The sequence below is a fragment of the Misgurnus anguillicaudatus genome, chromosome 3 (genome assembly GCF_027580225.2).
Source record: "Misgurnus anguillicaudatus chromosome 3, ASM2758022v2, whole genome shotgun sequence".
NCBI lineage: Eukaryota > Metazoa > Chordata > Actinopteri > Cypriniformes > Cobitidae > Misgurnus > Misgurnus anguillicaudatus.
In genome coordinates this window covers 41,942,360-41,947,598 of record NC_073339.2, presented here as the reverse complement: position 1 = coordinate 41,947,598, position 5,239 = coordinate 41,942,360, and the positions used below count along the sequence as shown (strand labels likewise).

The following is a 5,239-nucleotide window of genomic DNA, read 5'->3' as shown; positions in this document are numbered from 1 at the left end:
CTTTTAAAGCACAACTTCTCGTCTAGATCCGGTCGTGATGCGCCAGCGTGACCCCACGCAATACGTCATGACTCCGCCCCAGTGTTTACAAATGTGTTAAAAGAGGACCGTTCCTATGTTGTTGTATGTCAACTGATACTAATTAATGTCTTTGTGTCAGTTTATTGTTTACAATGGTCCGCAAATGTGCGTTTTATAACACGTGACCTCCCAACGTCACTATGCATTTACATTAGGTTGCGCTGGACCGGATCTAGACGAGAAGTTATGCTTTAAGAGTGTCTATTTGTTATTTTTATTGTCAAAAATGACAATCGTTTTGCTAGATAAGACCCGTATGCCTCGTTTGGGATTGTTTATAGTCCTTTAAAACTCCGTTGAAAAAAACTGTTACGTGTTGAGTTAAGTGTTAATTATTGGTGTCTATTAAAGTCCATTAAAATGAGAAAAATCCTGCAATGTTTTCCTCAAAAATTTCTTAAATGGAAAATGGAATATTTCTTTAAAGCAACACTATGTAGTTTCCATGTAAAAATGACTTACAGCTCCCCCATGTGGTTGAAAAGTTCAACAGTGCCTGGTATTAGACACTCTTCTGCAGGCCGGGGGAGGGGCGGGGCTGTGTTTCCTACCCTCCACCGCCACTTTCAGAGTGTGCTTATAGCAGCTAGGAGGCTGCACAGGTTGCAGCAACAGTACAATTTGTCCAGTTAAAAGTTGTTCTATCACTGAAATAATTTTAGAGACATTATTTAAAGGTAAAAAAACTACATAGTGTTGCTTTAATACTGTGTATTGTTGATACATTTAAATTGTTATGGTATATGGTGTTTTTCTTCCTGTGTTCTTGTAATAAATATTGTCACTTTTAGAAATAAAGCAATACGATTTTCATGTACGCATTTGACAGAAAAAACTGTTTATCATTATGTGTGGGTAAAATATTAAGCCCAATCATTGGTTTAAATTAACCTAGAAAATATCCATATTTCGTATTTGAAACAGCCAAGCTTCATTTAAACCCAACTGTTGGTTTTGTTCATTTTTAATCCAACCATGGGTTGAAACCACAAAGCATTTAAGTGAGTTGTTTTAATTTGTACAAGTAATTTGAAACGCAACAATTGTTGCCAAAATGCTCTCATTACTTGCGATATTTAGCATGCTAATTTAATGTTAATACAACCACAATACTAAACCACTCTAGACCATAATGAACCAAGATAACAGAAACCTTTTCATCATTTATCCAGGTTACCATGACATCCTGATGGGAGCAGCTCCTTCAGTGTATTCATCTGTGTAGTGGATATCTCAGTGTCCTTTATAGGGTACTCTGTCCGCTTTTAAAGGACAAACTTGCTTTCTCTCTCTCACTCTTTCTCCTTGAGGGCAACCACTTTCACCTCATTATTCATTCTGAAAAAATGAGGATGTTAGACGTGGGGAAACTGGGCTAAAAAACTGCTCAACTGTGTGTATATTTTCAGCAAAAATTAGGGATTCAGAGTGTAAAAAACCGCCATTCAAAGAATACCATTGATTTGTTTATATTCAGCCACAGAGCTATTCTTTACACGTGTATGCCTGTTAAAAGTGAAGTGTGCCTCTAAATTATAGTGTATGGCAGAATATAGGCTATGCAATGTAATACAGCTGGGACTGCAATGAATGGTTTTAAAGTATGTTGGACGAGGTAATTACAAATGTTCCCAATCCCTCTCGAATTTAAACCATGGCACACACACACATGCACTCGTGCAGATCCTGGAAATGCCCTTCAGGCATTTGCCATGCTTTTCAGAGAGGGATCAGTTACCACCACACGAGTAAACATTCAAAATGAGATGCAATGTCAAGCTTAAAACCAACAATTCTGTATTTGGAGATGGATCAAAAGCAACAGCTTAGACAAAATGATGGATTGTAATCGAGAAGCTCAGATGCAAAAGCAGCTAAATGCCACCTCAAAAATGAGATCCGAATGCTCATATATTATACTTTATCAAATACCTTCACTTCAAATCTGCTTAAAGGGATAGTTCATTAAAAAATGAAAATTCTATCATTTACTCACTCTCATGTTGTTACAAACCTGGATAAATTCCTTTGTTCTCATAACACAAATGAAGATATTTTGAGAAATATTGTAGCCAAACTGAGCCTCATTCATCTCCATGAGTATTATTTTTCCTAATATGGAAGTGAATGGGGCTCATGATTGGTTTGGTTTCAAAAATTCCTCAAAATATCTTCAATTTAAATATCTTAATTACATACAACAACATAAGAGTGAGTAAATGATGACAGAATTTTTTTTGGGGGGGGAACTTTCCATTTAATCCCAACCTTAGGCCATTCAGAAACACCACTTTTTTGGCAGAACCCGGTCGACACCACATCGATTTCTTATAACAATCAATCTTGGGACTACCTGAATACAACCCAAATGAAGCAGTCACATGGATCACAGCGCCTCCTAATGTGTGGTCCAGTTTCTTTATTTTTAAATTCTGACTTTCATCATTTGCGATGTTTCTAGCTTTAGTTATTTTGCAACTGTCTTCTCCAAAGAAGTGGATTTTGCCAAAAAAGCACTTAGTGGGTTTTGCAGCAAAAGACCGTCAAATTTGTAAAATACCACTGAAGTGAAATTTGTAAAAATAAGGCATTTCAGTTACTGAGTAAAGTGATGATTAGTCGAAATGTATAAGAAAACACATCAGACACACTTCAGTTGCAGTGTTGTTTTTGGCAGCCCTTTTAGTTTTTGTTTTAGTCTTAGTCTTTTGGACGAAAATGCTTTATTGTTTTAGTCACAATTTTATTATTTTTTTATTATTATTTTTTTATTTTTTATTTCAAAATTTATTGTTTTATTGTTTTAATGTTTTAGTCACATTTTAGTCACTTGTAAAATTTATAGTTTTAGTCAAGTTTTAGTCGACGAAAACGCAAAAAGGTTTTAGTCAAGTTTTAGTCAACGAAAACGCAAAAAGGTTTTAGTCAAGTTTAAGTCAATTTTAGTAAAAAAAGTATTTTTTAACCAATGAATTTAGGTTAAAAAGTGTGGTGTATTTAATACAATTAAAATGTGCATTAAGGTTGGCCAATATGTTAAGAGATTTTATCAAATTTAACAGTGCTATGATATCTTTAGAAAGAAAACAATTAACAAGACTGATGACCATCTTTTCTATACAAACCAAAAATATTGATGACTCACCCTGCGCTTACTCATTTTGTCCAATAAACTGCTATCTAATGGAAAAGCCCTCCTCCTGTACTTCTGACTGGCAATAACTAGTACATTCTTATCAAGAATGTGATGTAAAGTGAGTGAGGCAAGTGAGATGGAAGGAGAGAGAGACAGAGAGGGAGAGAGAGAGAGAGAGAACACTTTGAATCTCTCTTGATCTCTTTGTTTGTTCATTTACACGAGGGAATTGAATTACTTTGATGACATGCTGGTTTACAACATCTGCACGCTTCCATATAATACGCATCTCACTGGTCCACAATCCACGTCCGTTACATTTGCATCTCATTAATTATTCAGAGAAGCTTCAGAAGTATGCAAACTCAGTTCGTACTCCAACTCATTTGCTTTATGCCATCTGGCCATTAAGCAACTTCGAAACATTTCATTTGAAAAAACCATTCATCCAAACACACAGGCAGAAAGGTAACTTCCTGCATTGAACAACAAATTTACATACAGAAACACACACACAGATAGACTTGCTGATGAAGCTAAAGAGATCACCAAGGTCAAGGTGTCTTTATCTCTCTGTCTTGTTTGGTCAAGCAGAGCTAAGCTCTAAAAGTTAAAATGGTGAAGGCAGCCAGTAAATGGTTTTGTTTTGTTTTTTCATATTTTGTTTTTTAATTTCTACACCTACAACTTCTGATTTTATTTCTATTAAAATTAGTACCCAGATAGCAAGCAACAATTGAATAAATTATAAAAACTGTTGTTTGTCAATATCACGTTTATACCCTCCATTAATGTTAAAACAACCATTATGGTGATCAGTGTTCGCTTTAGTTGGACCCTTTACTCTTGTGCTTTAAGTTTTCTTTGGCCGTCGTTGTACATCTGTGGTTGAAAGAGAAGAAGAAGATTGAATGGGATCAGGGGACCTAACCATTGTGGGTTTACTAAAATAAGAGTGAGTTGTGTTAATGATGTGTAAATAACGTGTGATACTGCAGCGTTAGATACATGCAGTGTTATGGTTGTTATATTCTTATGAATTATAAAATATACTCAAATAATTTATTTACCTCAACAATGATAAAAGTAAGCTTCATGCTGCAGTGCATGCTGGGTATCAACATAGTACTAAACTCATCCAGGACTCCCAGCATGCATTGCAGTTGTCAGTTTATCTGAATTATTTTGATGATTGGCAGCATGCATTGATGAGGTCTACGTTTATCAGATTTTTTTGTGCTTGTTACAACGCATAAAGCAGAACATTAACTGTATAACAAAAAAAGACTTCTTCATATAGAACAGCCTAATGTTATTTCAGCTTGACACCCATCATAAGAAAGCAACAAAACCACAAATTCACTTTGAACAATATATTTCTTTATCATTAGACATGTGTTCTTCTAAAAACATACAAGCAGTAAAAAAGGAACTAACTTTTTGAAAGTCGGTGGTTTGTTTGGTGGTTTGTTAAAATTTTCAACATTAAAAGAGGGTGCAAAAGTGTTATTGATTCAATGCATTTATCACTGACAAATCAACCATTTTTAACATTGATTCAATGGTTTCTGTCTGCTCTTTTGTTATCTGGGAATTGTAGTGCTCTCTGTATTTTCAGTATAATGTCAAAAGATTTGTTATGGTGCCTAGGACACCTGTTTGAAATTGTTTCTGGAGGTGCTTTTGTTTGTAAAGTGTTGATATTATGACAATATTTGTATGTTTCTGTTTCACATACTGTTTTTATCACAACGATGGACTTCTGAATTGAGGAAACCGCTAGAAGTCAGCTGTTGCTGCCAGTGTTGACAGCCAATCACAGTGATGCGAGTCTTTTATTTCGCCCGTGTTTCTCGGTTGCATCCCCTCACATTCACACCACACTTTAAAGAGAACCATGGGCTCCGGGGTGACAAAACAGACGCTGCCTCCCTCTCAACTTCATATGCAGGTGTTGTTGGCCAGTGTTACATTACAAAAACCCTACACATATTTCAGAGTATTTGTATTGTTTTAATTCTG

The 5,239-nt window shown here is 35.4% G+C and overlaps 1 protein-coding gene across 2 annotated transcripts in view; it reads right to left on the bottom strand.

Moving 5' to 3' along the window:
* The window catches only part of elfn1b (extracellular leucine-rich repeat and fibronectin type III domain containing 1b), a 166,884-nt gene that overhangs the window by 116,933 nt on the left and 44,712 nt on the right, over window positions 1-5,239 (bottom strand). The gene's annotated exons all lie outside the window — the stretch shown is intronic.